Source organism: Pristis pectinata, chromosome 14, assembly GCF_009764475.1.
Source record: "Pristis pectinata isolate sPriPec2 chromosome 14, sPriPec2.1.pri, whole genome shotgun sequence".
In the NCBI taxonomy this organism is placed as follows: Eukaryota; Metazoa; Chordata; class Chondrichthyes; order Rhinopristiformes; family Pristidae; genus Pristis; species Pristis pectinata.
Window position 1 is genome coordinate 27,985,939 of NC_067418.1, and position 18,661 is coordinate 28,004,599.

General features: G+C 39.9%; 1 protein-coding gene across 1 annotated transcript in view; it reads left to right on the top strand.

Annotated features, from left to right (window-relative positions):
• Nucleotides 1–18,661, top strand: part of dennd2b (DENN domain containing 2B) — a 336,468-nt gene that overhangs the window by 265,798 nt on the left and 52,009 nt on the right.

Genomic DNA, 18,661 nt, shown 5'->3' on the forward strand with positions numbered 1-18,661 from the left:
GAAGGATATCATTGGTGTTTTCCAGCTGGTACTTGCATAGCTCTCATTGTATCTGTGCTCAGCTGCTGTGGTTGGAGAGCGCGCTGGTGTAAGGAGCCAGATGAATAGAGAGTTGATCTTGTTCCCAGGATCTAGGTCTCTGGGCAGTGTGGGCTCCTGTTAATTCTTTGGTTGATTCACAACCACTTGCATATTGAGTGAGTGGAAGCCTTTCTGGTTGATATCTGGGTTACCAAGGGAAGTCCTTCAAGGCACATGAATGCTGTCTGCAATTCCCAGTCCACAAGGTACCACCTGTAACTCGATGAAATCCAAGTAGATACAATCATTTCTTCATGAGTACGCTTCCTGGGTGACCTCCTGATGCAGTAATGAGCAAATTGGGAAATTTGGCATAGATCTGTTTTGGCCACTTGGGTCCTGTGGCAAGGAAGTTGAGAGTGGTAATTGTCTGGTAAGTAAGGTGGGTGAACTGCAGGTACAATTTGTTGCAAAGGATTATGATATAGTTTTATTAACAGAGACATGACATAAACAATGTCATAAATAGGTTTTTAAGCTAGAAATAGGCTTACCTAGCATTCAGGAATGAAAGGGAAGGAATCAAGGATCGGACATGGCAGTATTGATTGAGGTTGCATTTTCAGTTTTAAGTGGAAAGGATATACAATGATGGTTTTAGGATAATTTACTTGATTTGAGAAACAGAAGGGGAGCTGTTACATTGGTGCAATTTTTAAATATATGGATCTTCAATCAGTGTGCAGGAGATGGATGAACAACTTTGTCATTAAATAAAGTTGTAATATTAGGACATTTTAATTACCATAATATAGATCGGTAGAAGAATAGGAAGGTATGCAGGGAAGCATTGTTGATCAATTCATTTCCAGTCTAATAACAGAGGAAGTAGTGTTAAACCTGCTTTTGGAAAATGAAATAGGGCCAATTGGATTGTTAGTGTATGAAAGCCTCAAAAATAATTTTTGGCTTAAATTCATTTTGGAACAAGACCAGAAAATGTCAAACGTAAAGATGCTCAATAGCTAATTCCAGTTATTAAGGACGGAGCTAGATTGGAAAAGGCAGTTGCAGGTTAAAGCAGTCATTCAGTGTGGAGGGATGTTCAGGGAAACTACAGTTCGTGTACAAACCAGAGATATTCCTTTGAAAAGACAAGTTAAGAGTATTCAAACCTGTGTGCTGTGGGGGACAAAGGAAATAAATTTTTTGCCATTTTATTTTAAATGTTATGACAAATGTTAGCTACAAGATTAAATTAATTTAAAGAAAGATTATGGAGGAAAGTTAGGGAGGAGCATTAATTAGTGGGCAACATTTGACTGGACCCTAAAACATTTCATAAATGTATAATAGAAAGTAATTAGTGAGGAAAAAGATGGGCTTATTAAAGTCATCAAAAGGAGTAATGTGAAGATTACACTAAAAGAGGTTATGAGCAGGCCAGTAGTGATAGAGAAAATATAGAAAAATAATATTATTGAAAGTTAGTAAATTACCTATTATGAATGGATTTTATCCTAAGTTGCTGAAAGAAGCAAAGTGAGAAGACACAGAGGGATTGGCCACACCCTATTAGTCCTCACTGAAAGTGCAAGTAATGCTGGAGGACTTTGAATGCTGAAGTATTACTGGGAGACTGAAGGATTGACAATATTACAACGAATGTTCTGACAATCATTGGGCCACCCAAACTCACCCGTCGCATCCCATTGGAAGCAGACTGTTCCTAACTGCATGCCCAAAGCACACTCTTCCCAGGAGTGTCTGGTCCACAGCTAATCTGCAGGGCCTGCACTGCACAAGGGCTTTCTGACCATAGTGGCCAGTGCCTCCTGAACGGCTTAGAGAACTGGTGAGGCACAGTCCCTAGGCTCATTCATCTCACTTTGTTCCCACAGTTACCATCACGTCCACCAAAAACGAGAACAAAATGAGTAGAAAGTGTTTTTAGGCCTGCTCAGGTTCAGCTTTACAGTTCTCCAGGAGAGCTCTGCTCCAGCACAGCGCCTCTTTCATTGGCATCCAGCAGATCAGAAACTTAGGCACATGTATGCTGAAACTTCAAGGAGTAAAGCTGGGAAGTGCTGATAGGAACAGTTGACCCCTTATCCTGAAACTATGGTCTCTAGTAACAGATACTCAAGCCAAGGAAAACAACTCTTCAGTATCTGTCAGAATCTGAAGGATCTTCTAAGTCTCAATGTCCTCTTTAAACTTACTTCTGAGGTTAGTCTATGCAATAGCTCCTCATAAGATAGCCCTTCTATCCCTGGAATCCATCTCGTGAACCTATGTTGCACCATCTCTATTAAAAGATATCATTCCTTGGGTAAGGGGGTCAAAACTGTACTCCATATGTAGCCACACCAAGCATCCATGAAATTGTACAAGACTTCCTTAACTTTTTCCTTAGGTTTCCTGGCACTAAAGTCTAGCATACTATTTGTCTTCCTCGTTATTTGCTGGACCTGCATTTAAGTTGCTGTGATTGGCATATAATGACCCCAAATCTTCCACATACCAACCTTTATTGGTTTCTTATATTTCAGAAAATATTCTAGTTTCCAATTCTGCTTGCCAGAGTGGACATGATGATGTTTCCTTATGGCCTAACTGGTCTCTATCCCTTTTTAGTCTTTGCACCCGCCTCGCAACTTACTTTCCTTCATCAAATTGATCCTTGCAGCATTCCTCCAGTATATCTGTCATCCCAAGAATACCTTTTCCTGCTCAGTTTTCTCTCCATTTATGAATCTTCAAAACTTGTTAAAGTATTACCCAATCTCATGCTATTTTATATCACAGCAGTTTTATCATGTGAAATTGAGTGCTGTTTGGAAACCCATTTGCCCTAATTACAGCCTCAAAAAAGCTTGATAAATTTGTCAAGCATGATTTCCCTTTCATAACACTACGCTGATGCTGCCTAATCATACTGCAGTTTTCTAAATGTGCTGATATCACAAACTTAATAGTATAAGCTGGCATTTTCCCACTGTTGTCAAGTTAACTGCTTTATAGCTTGCTGTTTGCTCTTTCCCTAAATAGCAGAACCAAGAATTATCCATTCCATTGGGACAGTTCTAGATTCTTTGAAATTTCAGGTAATCAAAACTCATGCATCCACAGATCTGCAACCACCCCTTTAAAATGCCACACTGCAGCTCTTGGGCATTTTGCCAGATTCTAATTTCTTTTGCTTTCTCAAATACCTCTTCCTTCTTAAATATTAACGACTTCAAGCATTTCGCTCTCTTTAGATTCATGGTTCTGCACAATTTACAATCCTATTTGTTCTACCATTGAAGATAGACAAGAAGAGGGTGGGTGGTGGTAGTGGGGGGGGGGGGGCTGCGGTGTGGGGTGTTGATCCTGAAGAATGGGCAGATTTAGGTTAAACATCTGAAACCTGACTCCAACCTGCCCACTTCTGGCTTCAACAGAAGTGTGGCTGAAGTGTGTGCAAACAAGAAACTTGGTAGGATTGCCAAGCTAAATATTATAATATGGGCCCCTGCCTCATATTTATTCATCTTCTTAATTTTAACCCTGGATGATGGAGTTTTGCAGGCCTTGAGGAAGCTAGCAACTAAAAGGACAGCAGAATTGCTGAATCTAGCAGGTAACAGCCATTCCATTGACCTATTCATTCACCTCTGCTAACCCCTGATAACTCCCAACCCTTTCTATCTCCTTTCCACGCTTTAGATCTCCCCTCATCCTTCTGATCTCCTCCCATGATCCCCCCCACCACCAGACTTGAGAGGGCAGGTGTTCTCCTCTTGCTCCAGTTTTCTTGTGTTCTTGCAACAAGTTGGATTTAAGAATAACATCAGAGTAAAGTATCCTTTGGGAAGTTAGGGGCGGAGGTTTATTGGTGATCATCATGTGATAGAATTTCACATTAATTTTGAGAGTGATGTGATTAAGTCTGAAATCAGGCTTCAGACAAATTACATGTGTATGTGGCTGAGATACATTAGAAAATTAGGTCAAAAGATATGATGGTAAATAAGCAATAGCAAATGTTTTGGGTAGGATGTTAATGGGAAGGGAGCAGTGGAGTGGGGGTTTTGTGCACATTTGGTGGCTGTTTTGAAGTTGGGAGACCCTGAAGAAGTTTCGAGACCCTGAAGAAGTTTCCTTGCCAGTCTTGGCAGCACCTGATTTTTTTCTGTTTCCGGGCCACGGACTGTCATTTTGAAAGGCTGGCTTGCTGTTGGGTGGGTATATATGAGGTTGCAGTCTGAGAGCAGTGAAGAAGAGATTTCATTTGCAGGGGATGGATAAAATCAAGGTTCTACTGGGAGAAATTAGAGACCAGAAAGCAGACAGGAGGCTGGAGGTAAGACCAGAATCTGGAACAGCAAAGGGGAAGAGCAGTCTGGGACCAGAATTAACAGCAGAGGCAAGGCTGGGAAATGGAGTTGGAGGGGGTGAGAAAAAATGAGGAAGAGTTGTAGAAATTGGGAAGAGAAAGGGAAACAGCCCCTCAAACTTGTCCTGCCACCCAATATGACCATGGCTGATCTGCCCCAGGCCTCCAATACTAGATTACTAGATTTAGTTACATGATACTAGATCTAAGATAACCTTTTCCCTATTTGATTACTCAACATATTATTCCAGAAAAATGTCTTGAGAGTATCCCATGAATTTGTCCTCCAAGTTACTTTTGCCAGTTAGGTTTCTCATTTCCTGAGTTCTGCTCTGACTTGAACTATCATTACATAGACATAGAAAAAGTCATAGAATCATAGAGAAATACAGCACAGGAGCAGGCCCTTTGGCCCATCGAGTCCGTGTCAATCATCAGCCACCCATTTAGTGTTAGGGGGCCTTTAAATTCGGCCCCTGTTATTTCTAAGAAGAATCAGTATGTATGCAGCTGTCCACAAGTTCATTTTCCAGGCTAGAATATGGTCTGTTTACTCCTTTTAAGATTAGGGCTGACCCATCTCCCTTTCTATTTTATTTATTTTTGCTAACAGTTATGTATTCTGGAATATTTAGTTCCTAAATGTGGTCACAACATTGCCATGCATCAATATTAGATCAAACTATTTGTTCCTGCTGCATCATTAATATCTATATTATGTTACGAATCATAATACATTCAGATGTAACTCTTTTCATTTTAATAAGCCTTTTCCCTGATGTGGCTCTGGTCTTTAATGTTCTATTGGCACTAATAAAATGTCTTTTATTTAATTGCCCCCAACTCACTACACTGGTCTACAATGACTTTTCTGTTCAGATTTAGAAAGTACCCCTACCTGTTCACCAGGACAGTGGACTCATCCCAGTTTAAGGGTGCATCTGAACAGAACAGCTCCCTGTTCACCATTAACACTGTGAGTGCCTGTGAATTGACAACCCTGCCTTCTACACCTTACTTTCAATCACATTACCTCTAACAAATATCTTGCTAGTGTGGAGCGAACCTTTCGGATTAATGGGGAACTGCTCAATTTACATAGCCTCCACTGCAGAACCTAGATCACCACAACCTCATTCATTGAGCTGCAATGCACAGACAATATTTGCATACACAGTTCAGAGGCCAAGCTCTTTGTCATTATCATCAATGAGGAGATGTGGGAATGCATTCTACATGAAAATCCATAAAATATCAGCCCTGTACCAACCTCCCCCTGCTGTATAACTCAGCCCTCCAACAGTAAAAGTCCACCCTTAGACCCTAGACCCTAGTGTGACCCTAGAAAATGTTATCAACTTTCTATATCATAGGAGATTTTTCAATGAAGGCCGACATTGATGATGAAAAACACCATCACACGTGGCCATCAGAGGAAACGAAAGTTTCAAGGTCAAGGGCTTCAACCTGGAACAAAGTGGTTATCTTTGCACCTCTGTACATTTCTGAATCATGGACTATCTATAGCAGGTGTCTCAAATGACTGGAGAAATATCACCAATGCTTTCTCCACAAAATCTTCCAAATTCACTGGCAAGATGAGGGAGCCAATGTTGGCAATCTCTCCTAGGCCCTAATTACATTCAGTTGTATCATACAGGCAGGCAATATTGTTTGCCTGACACCAGACCTCCATAATATATACTCTAATCTCTCATAGAAAGAGGAGAAGATTCATGGATGTCCTCAAAGTCTCCTTGAAAAAGTGTAACGTCCTCATTGGCTCATAGGACTATCTGGCCCAATATCTCAAATATGGAAGGATGACCTTGCAAGGAGAACCTTGAGTCTATTCGTCAGGAGTACACAGAAGCCAAGGGTAACTTGTGGATGAGGCAAACTACCTATCCACCTGTGCCACCAAGCACCACCTGCGCCACTTGTGGCTGAGTCTGCAGATCCTATGTTGGCCTCATCATCTGCTTCAGAACCCAGAGAACTGGAGTGGAAGGAAGTCATCCTCAATCCTGAAGGACAGCCATGTGGAGAGAGATGACTTTTTGAAATTTCGTTTAATTGTACTCTGCTGTTACACTGTGGACAGTTCTCAGCATTATACTTAAGGAAAGGATAGAACCATAGAACAATACAGCACAATACAGGCCCTTCGGCCCACCATGTTGTGCCAACCTTTAAACCTCGCTTAAGACTATCTAACCCCTTCCTCCCTTCATCTCTTGGTAGAAGTGCTCTACCAGGGATAAGGGATTTAAGTTAGGAAGGAGGGCAGGAATCGTTAGGACTCTTTTTCCTTGAACAGGGAAGTCTTAAGACGTGACCTTCAGATTCTCAAGCTGATGGGAGGTTTTAACAGAACAGGAAGAGAAAAGCTATTTCCTCTGGCAAGCAAGTCAAAACTTCAAAAGCAGCAATCTAAAAGGAAAGCTAATGGAAATTTATTTTGACTCAGAAAGTTACCTGAAAATGTGGTGGAAGCTGATTCCATAAATAAATGTATAAGTGAGTTCGGCAGGAATGAGGATGATGGTTATGAACGAAATGTAGTAAACAAGTGGTGGAAGGAGGGGGAGGTGTGGGGGTAAGATTTACGAGGATGTTGCCTCGTAAAGTCTCGAGGGCCTAAGTTATAGGGAGAGGTTGGGCAATCTCCTTGGAACGTAGGAGATTGAGGGGTGACCTTATAGAGGTGTATAAAATCAAGATAGGGTACAGATAGGTTGAACGCACAGTCTTTTTCGCAGGGAAGGGGAACTAAAAACTAGAGGGCATAGGTTTAAGGTGAAGTGAAAGGTTTAAAAGGGATCTGAGGGGCAACTTCTTCACACAGAGGGCAGTGTGTATATGGAAAGAGCTGCCAGAGAAAGTGGTTGAGGCAGGTACAACAACAATATTTAAAAGACATTCAGATGTACATAGATAAGAGGGGTTTAGAGGGTTATTGGCCAATCGCAGGCAAATGGGACTAGCTTAGCAGGCACCATTGTTGGCATCAATGAGTTGGACCAAAGGGCCTGTTTTCATGCTGCATTACTCTTTGACTCTAAGTAGGGATGTTGAAATAAATATAGCAGCTCATTCAAAGTGCCAGTACAAGCAGAAGGGGCTGAATGGCCTCCTGTACTGTAAGCATGTCTCAGATTCTTTTCCCTCATAGGAATGTGTCTATTCTCTTCCTAAACAATCTCCCCATTCCCTTCTACCTGGTGGGATCACTGTTTTTTACTTGCCAGTGTTAAGTACTTTTATGCTTGATTGTTCTAGGAATATATTTATCCAAGTGGCTCTTCCCCATCATTCATCCTGGAAATAAGGTTTTCCCACAAATGGTGCAGCAATCCATTAACTTCATTTGGTAGACAAAACACATGATGGCTTTAATTTACCAAGTCAGTGTTCCTCTGACTAATGTTTTAAAGTGGAAAAACCATCAGAAGTTTCAGTTGTATGTTTGGAAAACTGCCCAAGATTTCCCATTTGAAGTTGAATTGCAGCTGTGGGGCAAAGTAGCCCCTGCTGAAAGGGGTAATGGCTGAACCTTTCATCCTTAACAACTGAATATCCGGTGCTGCATGCAGCCAAGAATGTACAAAGCTTTGGTCTCAGTTGTAAGTGGTGATGGAAAGGGCTCTTAATTGTAGTGGATTAAACACCAACATTATCAACATCATGGAAACAGATGGCAAAAATGTATCAAAAGGAAATTTATTGAAAGCATTGTAAAAATAATGTTGGCTTGATTCGAAATAGGTTTAGCAGCAAATAGGCAAGCGCACAGGATTTTGCATTAGTGATGGCAGTCTTTGGCACAATACATGTTTGAAGTGTTGCATGATGTAAATTAGCAATTGGCTGAGGAAAAATGATATGTGAGTGAAACAAATTGCAAATTTTGTGTTAATCAGCATGGTGCTAATGCTGAGAAAATGGAACGCATCCATTTCTTGTGCCATTAATCACTAACGTTTGGGGTAAAACCAGGTAAGATGCAGCAAGAAGCTTCTCTTCGCAGTGAAGCACCAGTGTTGAATGATAAGCTCTAACCCTTTCATACTTTGCCCTCATGATGACAAAATTATGGACCATGCAGCAAACCAATCTGGATATCCACCTAGGACACTAATGCAAAGCTTTTTTTTCTGAATTGTCAAGGTAGTGCATACATTACTTGATCATGCCAACTCGTTTCTGGTGACAGCATGATTCATGTCATGGACATGCTATGCAACAATACCCAGATGCCTGACGGGAGCCATGGGCAAAGTATGAAAGAGTTAAAGCTTATCATTCAGTATCAGCCTATAAGGGAGGTGCTGTATTCATTATACCAGTATGGAGATTTTATAAATTATTTAAGTTATCTTACACACAGTAAGCATCTTACCACACATTTCCACGAATTGGATTCCAAAGCTAAATATTTGTAGTGCTTCACACACCATTATGATTTCCTTTCAACTTTATGAATGAATATATTTGATGGTAATGACTGGTATTACCATCATTCATACTGGTATTATACAGGGCAGGCATGGTAGTGTAGCGGTTAGCGTACCGCTATTGCAGCACCAGTGACCTGGGTTCAATTCTGGCCACTATCTGAAAGGAGCTTGTATGTTCTCCCCGTGTTTGCGTGGGTTTCCTCCGGGTGCTCCGGTTTCCTCTCACATTCCAAAGACGTACGGGTTAGGAAGTTGTGGCTATGCTATGTTGGTGCCAGAAGTGCGGCGACACTTGCAGGCTGCCCCCAGAACACTCTACACAAAAGATGTATTTCACTGTGTGTTTCGATGTACCTGTGACTAATAAAGAAATCTTATCTTATTAAAAACGGAAGTTAATTATGGAGCTTCTCAGATATGCTACTGTAACAGAAGGCCAAGATTTCTTCATTTCGTTAAACTCTTATTGTACCATCTTATTGTACTCCAGAATTTAGATGCTAAGGTGTACCCTCACAATGTTTATGTAGTTGCTAAGTTGGAAATAAAAATAAACAGAAGATAAAGATAATAATCATCATTAACCTAATGCTGACAATTTAATCTATCTGGCCATCAACATAACTGAGGCACATTCATTCCTAATGTGGGCTGTTAAGTAACATTATTCATCTGTCTTGACACCATATTATGATCTCTAATGGCTTAGACATATTCATGTTTTCCACAATACTTTGCCATGGGGAGGAGACAGAAATATGGAAAGAGCAATTAGTGCAACTGATACTAACTGAATGTTATTTAGTGGCAGAACAGCTGTCTGCTTTAACCTGCCCCCTCCCACTCCACAACTGTTGAACTCCTCCCACTCTGATATTGGCACTGATGCCATTTCTCTGACCACTGTGCTTTATAAAGTATATGGGACATACATACTGTATCTTAACTGCTGAACCCCAACACAGTGAGAGTTTCCCACTGCCTTCATGCACATTTTTATTTAAAAGGTCTGTATCGCTGTGTAGGTGCTGGAAGCATGGTGACATTTGCAGGATACCCCCAGAACACTCTACGCAAAAGATGCATTTCACAGTGTGTTTCGATGTACATGTGACTAATAAATATATATCATATCATATCCTGACTATTTGCCATTAGTTGTAGAAGCAAACTTTGATTCTGGGCAAAGCCACTGATAAATTTGAATTTGAGGCCAGAGCTTAATTTAAGGAAACAGAAAAAAAATCCTACAAATTTGGGCAAAGCCACTGATGAATTATACTTTGGCGAACAAAGCCGCACTTAAGGAAGTAGAGAATTTGTTCAACAAACTGTTGCTTAGTAGATTTCTTGTCGTTAGCTCGATAATTTTGATGACTGATGCCAAAGAGAATTTGATGGTCTCGATTTTCCAGTTACCATAATCTTAACAACAAGGTTAACCTATTGATTTTAAGTTGGTTAGTACTGGGTTAAGATATTTTTCTACCCATTCCATTTGGGAGAGAATGATTGAAATAGAAGGAACAGATCAGATGAGAGAAAAAGTGATGAAAAGAAAAGCCAACTCTTGACAGATTATAACAGTTGCTAAAGAGTTCTCACTACCTCTGTTCTCTTACTGAAAATACTGAAACTGAAACGGTTTCTCTAAATAATTTAACCTTGAGTCACAGATTCATTCCCCTCTAAAAAGATACCCATGCTCATCTACTTATTCTAAGATTTCTTTTTATTTCTGTTATTACCAAAAAATAACTGCATGGGTTGGTTGTACGCAGAACTTTTGGCTCATTTTAATTTCACCTTTCCAGAATACAAACTCCTGGCTGTTGCGTTATAGCCTCAGCTTAGTCCTGGAAAACTTTTCCAACTGTTGACCGTCCTTTATGGAAAGATATTTCAGAGTGTCTGCACTTAGCTTTAGCTTTGTAGCTGTGAATCTCATCATGTTGCCTTGGTGTGTCCTCATGTATGATTTTAGGTTTTTTTTCCAAACATGCAATCACATTGTGAAGCCCCTTCTGAAATATTGCTTTTTCACATTTCTTCCTCAAAAGAACCTGCATCTAATCAAACCCTGTTGGCTTGATTTCAAATCTTATTACAAGAACCTTGTACAAGCTTCCTCTGAAATCATTATGAGCTAAAAATTCTGTGGTTTGAAATTGAACCAGATTAAAGATTATGACTTCAGGAATAGCAATCATGTCTGAACAGAAATTTTGAACCTTTGAAACTACAAGGAGGTCACTATGTAGTGGTGTACAGCTTTTAAGGGACCAGTTAAATTGTTTTGGGGTTTTAGATGCAAATGATTGAGCAGACTTAAAAAAGACAGCATTTGCGTTGCATAAATTCAAATGAAACACTTTTCCCAACTTTCGAACCAGAAGCATACGCACCGTTTCACTGTCAATACTTCCAAAAATAGGAAGAGTCATGCCAATCTAACCATGCAGAGTTGTGGTTTGAATGTGTGAAATATTTATATCCTCGCATCTCAGTTTCCTGGAGGCCCCCTATATAATATTACGGAGCCTTATGGTTATGGTAGTTCAGTGACACCCTTTGATAAGTGAAATATATTTCTCAAATGCAGTGGACTGATGACTGTGGATAATGATTCAATAACACTGGGACTTGGATATTGTTGGTATTAATAATTAGTTTCAGAGTCAGAAACCCAGAATGTAGGTACTTGTTAACAGTGTAGTGCACATTTTCAAATTGGAAGCCTTTGCATTAACATGCTGGTTTGGTCCTGATAGTCTCTTTCTGCCCCCATTAACCCATCCACCTCTGCAATTTAGTCCCACAACAATCCTATCAGAGATATTCCCTTTGTCCTGCCCATCCCTCCCCACTTTTTCTGCAACCTAAAAGTATCTTGTTCACATCTCTATCCCAGTTCTGATGGAGGGGTTTTCAACCTGAAATGTTAACTCAGTTTTCCTTCCCACAGATGCTGCCTAACCTGCTGAGTGTTTCTAGTATTTCTATTTTTATTCCTTTTCAAATGATAATGTGCTCAGCCACAGAAGACACATAGGATTAAGCATTTCATATGCTCTTAATGCTCTGTATATAAAAGTCTCCATTTTTCTATTGCAAGTCTTGATTTCTAATTCTAATTTTAATCACTAGGCACATTCCTCTTAATCTAATAATGCACCAATTTACACCTACTCCTTGCTTGTATAAATGTCATGTTCATTATATAACAAGTCATTAATGTGGCTTTTTATCAGACACCCCTTAAAAATCCACGTTAACAAAATTCATTGAATTTCTTTGATCTACATAGCACAGCTTTTTCAGAGAATTCAACTAACATAGTCTAATGGTTGTAAATTCCTGCTATCTAATCCTTATTAGTCTGTGCTTTTCATCTGGTGTGACGTCGAGTATTGTAGAGTCACAGGCCTGACTTTGTTCCATCTGTATGTTCCCACCCACATTTTTGTGCCCATTCACTTTAAGCGACACAAATTGCAGGCCAGAGGATACAGAAGAAGAAAACCCAGTCCTCAGCCTTCTCAGAACTAAAATGAGACTAATTTCCATGTGAAGCCCTCTTGTGTTTTTTCAACATTGGTTAACATTTGCCAACCCTCACATTTCCCCTTCCTCCCAGATTTTTGGTACAACTTCCATTTCTAAAGATTTTTATAAAATAATGCAAAAGGCATCATTTATCTCTTGTATGTTACTCTCTGATCGAATATTCTTAACGTGATTCAGTTGAGTTATAATCAGATCTTATGCAATGGTGGAGTAGGTTTAATGAATTGAGAGGCCTACTTCTGCTCCTTATTTGTATTTTCCAAATATTTCTTTCTTTCCGTTATGACTGTGTTTAAAGTAATTTTTACTACTTCACTTACCATTGCATAAATATTTGCAGGACTTCTTAAATATTTGCATGGGTTTGAATACACAGAGAATGAGGTTCACTAATGTGGAGAAACAGGGAAATTGGAGAGTTCATGTTCAGGTACAGCAGATTTAGGAGATCTAAATTACTGAGGAGGGCTGGAGCATTGCTCAAAAATTCTGCCATCTAATTAGGGCCTGATTCTCCATGTTGTCAGGAGGTTTTAAACTCTAATTGAAACTGTCTGCAGAAATCCATAGGAAACTGGCCTAGAATTTGTGGAAGTAATCATGGTGATACTGTCATTACACTGTGTAATTGATGACAACTTATGGTATTGGCAGTTAAACATGAGGAAAAACAGAAGTTGCAGTCAGTAATGTCCTGGTACTATTGGAGATTTCAGAAATGTCATCAGCAAAGAGTTGATGATTTGGTATTAATGTTAAGTTTTTACAAATTATTTATAACCATGTATCAAAGTATAAATATTAAATTATAAATATGTTTTAGCTTCTATCTTATTTTTACAAGCTGGCTCCAGTCTTTAACTCCCTCACTGTAAATGCTTAATACGTTTTGGAAGAGATTTAGAATACCTTACTTCAGAGTTCCTCAGGATGAGTCGCTCTTTAGGCAGCTTGGTCACATCACTTGAAAAGCAAAAAAAAGCTTAGAAGCTGGAAATCTGAAAGAAAGTGCAGCAGATACTCAGCAGGTCAAGCAGCATCTGTGCAGAGAGAAACATTTTGGTTTGGTGGCCTTTCATTAGAACTGATAAAGTGAAGAAAACAATGTGTTTAAGTTGCAGAAAGGGAGAGGGGTGGAGAGAAACAAAAGACATTGTGACTGGGTAGAGACCAAGATTGGTGAAGAAATGCTGTTGATGTTGTGTTGGAGAGGGTGATGAATGCTTATGAATCATAGCTAATTTTTCTGGAGGAGTGTAAATAGAGGGAGATGAAAAACAGTGCTGGAAATGTGAAATGAGGATTACACAATTGCTGGAAATCCTAAACACAGGCATGTGACAATAGCTGAATGGAGAGCATTGACTGCCATTGATTGGAAAAACTGAAACTTTCTGTCCCTCAGATGAGTAAGCTCCAACATCTGAACTAAAATAAAAGGTTTTAAAATGTGTAAGAGGTTCTGTCAATGAGAAATGCTCTCATAGCTCAGATTTGAATTTTATTAGATCCTGTGGGCTAATTTTTGCAAGTGGTTGTGAAGAAAATTGCTCTCAATTGAGTACATTCCGCAGTGTTGTAAGCCCATGGGGAGTTGAGTGACAAGAGGCCAGTGCATCGGTCACTCTACCCCATGTAGGATTCAATGACAGACAGACTGTACAACTGGGATCCTGCCTCTGCAAATCCTGTACTAGCCGGTCCTGGCACTCAGTGGGGGACCCTGCTCATTTGAATAGAGATTCCTGACCTGGGGATTGAGAGAATGAAGATAGGGTGTTATTTACTTTAACACTTAATTTAAACTATTCAAATAATGGTAATGTTTAAATGTGTTTTCACTTCATTTCATTGTTTTATATACAATTTAAAAATTTACTTATTGAATTACTCAGTAAATTGCATAAATGAAATATAATTTTGAAACAATTAAAATTGTTTACCAGTTCAGAAAGGAGAGGCCCTTCTGCAGCATTGCCTCTTCTCACTGGTTGTCAGGGTGACTGGGAAGAAGCTCTCAGCAGAAGGCCACCCAGTGCCCATTTACCACTGGGGCCTGACTATCTGACTGTGAGGTTTGGGGTATTAACGTGTACCTGGGTTAGTGGTCTGCATCCAACCTAGGTACATGGGGCGGGTGGAAGCTGCAGGTGGTGGGGTGAATCCAGCATGATTCAGTCCATTGTCAGAAGAGAATAATATTTAACCATATGAAATTGTAGATTTGAATTATTTTTTTGCTGTGAACCATTAGTGTGGGTAGTGGATTGGTGACTGATAACGGCAGAAGATGCCAGTCACCACAGCCAACACAAAGCTGCACTCAGCGTGAGCTACATACTGGGATCTCTAGGATAAGTAATTGATGGTTGGCATGGACATGATGGGCCAAAGGGCCTGTTTTTCTCTATGACTCTAAGATTATACATTGGCGATGAATCATCATGATGTCCACCCTGTGCTATTTAGCATGAAGTGAGAAATGCTTTGTGTTTGGCAGATTAACATGAATCTTCACACACAGCATTCTACCTTTCTTTCAAAGCTAATCAGCTGAACTCTGGTCAAAACTTCTTACACTAACTAATCATTAATTGGACTGTGATTCCATTCACTTAATTTATAAACAGGGCCACTGGTTAACGGTGATTGAACAAGTGAAGTTTGTTTTCATTGCCTGAGGTCCTGGGAGTTTGTTAAACTAGTATTTTGCAGATCAAATTCCACAGTTCCATCTGGTTTTAATCATGGTCTCTCGTATATGGTGACTGAATAAGTCAAATTCCATTTTTATTACAGGATTCCAGGATTTGTTTTTTAAACAGAGCTTGAGGATGATGGTTCATGATTCTGTCCAGTTTCCTGTGCAAAGGGAAGAGTCAGTAGTAGTGTTAATAAGAGAATTAATATGCCAGCTTATTTTAGTAGAAAGCTGAATTCCACCATTCCTGCACATAGTTTCCATTATTTGCGCAGTGACAACATAATCCCCTGCTAGGATTTGATGATCAGCTCTCAATTGGACAACATTGTAAGCATTAAGTGGGACTTGTGGTGTCACTTTGCCAATTGGATTCACGAAGGAAGGCTGAAAGAGCGAGGATGAAACATCAGAGGATCAGAAAAAGTGCCAGACAGCCAGGTTCAATCCTGACCTCGGGTGCTGTCTGCATGGAGCTTGCATGTTCTTCCTGTGACCACATTGGATTTCCTCCTGGTGCTCCAATTTCCTCCCACATCCCAAGGACAGGTGGGTTGGTAGGTGGATTGGTCACTGTATGTGGTCAGTGTGTGGTAGAATCTGGATGGGGGGGGGGGAGAGGGGCAGGGGTTGGGGAGGAGTTTGATGAGAATGTGGGGAGAATAAAAGAAAGGGATTAATGTAAATGGGTAGTGGATGACCAGTGTGGGCACGGTGGGCCAAAGGGTGTGTTTCAATGCTGTATTTCTCCATGACTCTGTGAGTCTAAAAGAGGAAGCAAGAGGTTGGAAAAGAAAGGGGTGGGAGACCAAGAAAATGGTGAGAGAAGGAAAGAGATTTGCAAAATGAATTTATTTCAGAAGGATGGGGTTGACTGTTGCTTCTTCATTATTTAGGTGGAGTTGCCCTCTGTACATCGAATAATTTGAAGCCACTTTTCTCTAAGTTTTTGTTGTGATTAAATGCTAACATGTAAAAGAGAAAGAGCTAACAACTAGCTGATCAAGTGCAGGTTGGCAGCTAAACTCCAAGGTTAGCCATTTGAAAAAGGCAGGTGAATGATGTACAATAACACGAGCAGAGGACATTCTAATTTCAGAGGTGATAAAACAAAACATGGTGAAAGATTGTACCTGTAACAAACTCATATCTTCATGTACTCTGCCACATAACCACTTTTAGGACACTGTGGACTTCTAAAATTTGGACAGTGTTTTTTAAAGCCAAGTAGTTAACCACAGTCAAACAGCAGCCAATGAATCATGTTAATTTCATTGTTTACTCCAACATTACAAGCTCTTCTATGTGTCTAAACAACACTTGGAGTAAAGTAAAAGAAAAACCACATGTCCACCAGGCAGATAAATCAAATTGAGTAAGTATGTGTAAAAGCCTCATACAATATCTCTTTTACCTAGACAAGAAATAGGCACGATATTTTAAGGTTTTTTAAAGCACTTTAAAGATTTTTGACCTTTCTGTCAGTAGGTACCAGAATGTCAGCAGAAAGCGAATCAATTTGCTGACCTAGATGTTTTTCATTCACACATTAATTTGCAGCACTTCAGCATTTTAAGGTATTTTGAATGTACAGGAGAACTTTTGTTACATGTCTGTTGCTTACCTATACTCAGGATTTAAAAACCTATAATGAAATAAATAACAAATGACAACACATGTGCTGTTGTCATTTGCCTGAACGAGGCCACAATAATGAAACAATTGAAGTGGCACAGATCATATTCAGACCTCTAATGGTATTTTAAATGCATTGTTGACCTCAGCCTTAACTTTACTTACCCATCTTTGATCCATATTCTTAATACATCTTACGGAAGAAACATCTATTGATGTTTCACCTATTGATCATGGTGTCAAAAGTTTCAATTGACCCAGTATCTATACCCTTTTGTGACAGTGATGATTATGATCCATGTGTGGAAAATATATATTTACTTCCTGTCTTAATGGAAATTTTAAGATTGTATCCCAATGTTCTGAGCTCCCAATGGATGTAAATATTTTCTCTATATCTCTTTGAATTCCTCAATCATTTTAAACATTTTCAGATAGACCAACCATTCTCTGACTAAGCTCTAGGAAATAAGTATCTGCCACCTGAGCTCATAATTTAGCCCTTTAATCACTGATGTCTTCAATCTATCCTTCCTGAAGAGCAGTAACCAAAGCTGAACACAGCAATCCAGATGGTGTCCAACAAAGGTTGACGTAACTATCATGTCTGTGCCAGCTCTTTGGTCTTAACTATCTAAGTGATCCCAATCCCCATAGTGTCATTGCTCGCCACCACCTCCCCTCTCCCCAAACCAAATATTTTTCCAATTCTCTTTGGGAACCTGCCTTCAGTTTAAAAGAATTCCAAAATTACAAATTAGAAGCATAAGTAGGCCAAATGGCCCTTCAAGCCTGCTTAGCCATTTAGTAAGACCATAGCTGTTCCTGGGCACAAAGCCCACCACCCCCTTCCCCTGCCACTCACCTTACTAACATTTTACTATCCAGTTGTTTTAAAAAACCTCTATTTCCCTTTTAGATTAATTTAATCTCATACACTCTTTCACTCCCTTTTTCCTTGCTTAATCCCCACTGTGGCTTGATTCTTTATGGTATAAACCTTACAATTATTATTCGTCCTTTTCTGTTTCATTTTAAGATCTAGGAACTGGAATGTGCAGTAAAATGCAGGTTAAAAGTGCCAGTCTTTAGTGGAGCCTGCAGGATGTGAAGTAAAGTTCTTTGTGTATGAGACTCAAGGTATTATGCGAGGCAGAAATTCCTTATATAAGCAGTTGAGCAAGAAACTCTTTGCACCATCTCCCATTGTTGCAGGTTGGGGGGGGGGGGAAGGTGGGGGATCATACTGAAAGTGTATTGAGTAGCAGATTGGGAGGTGATCAGATGGGATATTCTGGGGAAGGGACATGTGTAGTGGGCATCTGGAGAGGATGCTTGGGAGTAATAGTGTGGTGAATGGAGCTAGAGTTGATATAGTGGAGAAGATTTGGAAACATTTTGGGTTAGGAGATGATTGGGTAAGTATGAGAGATAATTAGTAGGGTATTGAGTAGGTGATCCAGGAGGGGATGTGGGGTGGGAGGGGGGTGGGGGGCAGGTGAGGTGATGATAGGAGAGGATATCAGCAGGGAAGGGATGGCAGAAAGAAAGGAACAAACCTGAAGGAAGCTGAATGCCTCAGACACCATGACAGTGGCCCAAGCTTGGGCAGACCCTTTAATTAAGTCTGATGAAAGTCTCAATCTATTAGTTAAGACCAGCATCAGTACTTGAGACCCATGTTGCTTGTGGCCTCATGTGCTTAGTAGTAGTTTGTTTCAATGACATCAATCAAAGCTTTTCCCATCGGCTATATCTTAAATGTGTCAGTGGGTTCAACAACCACCAACACAGTTTGTTTATTTAAATATTCCAAGAGCTTACTAATTCAATTGAATGTGCTTGGCAATTAAAATATCATTAAAAGATTTTTTTGTGCTGAGAAAATAGTATATC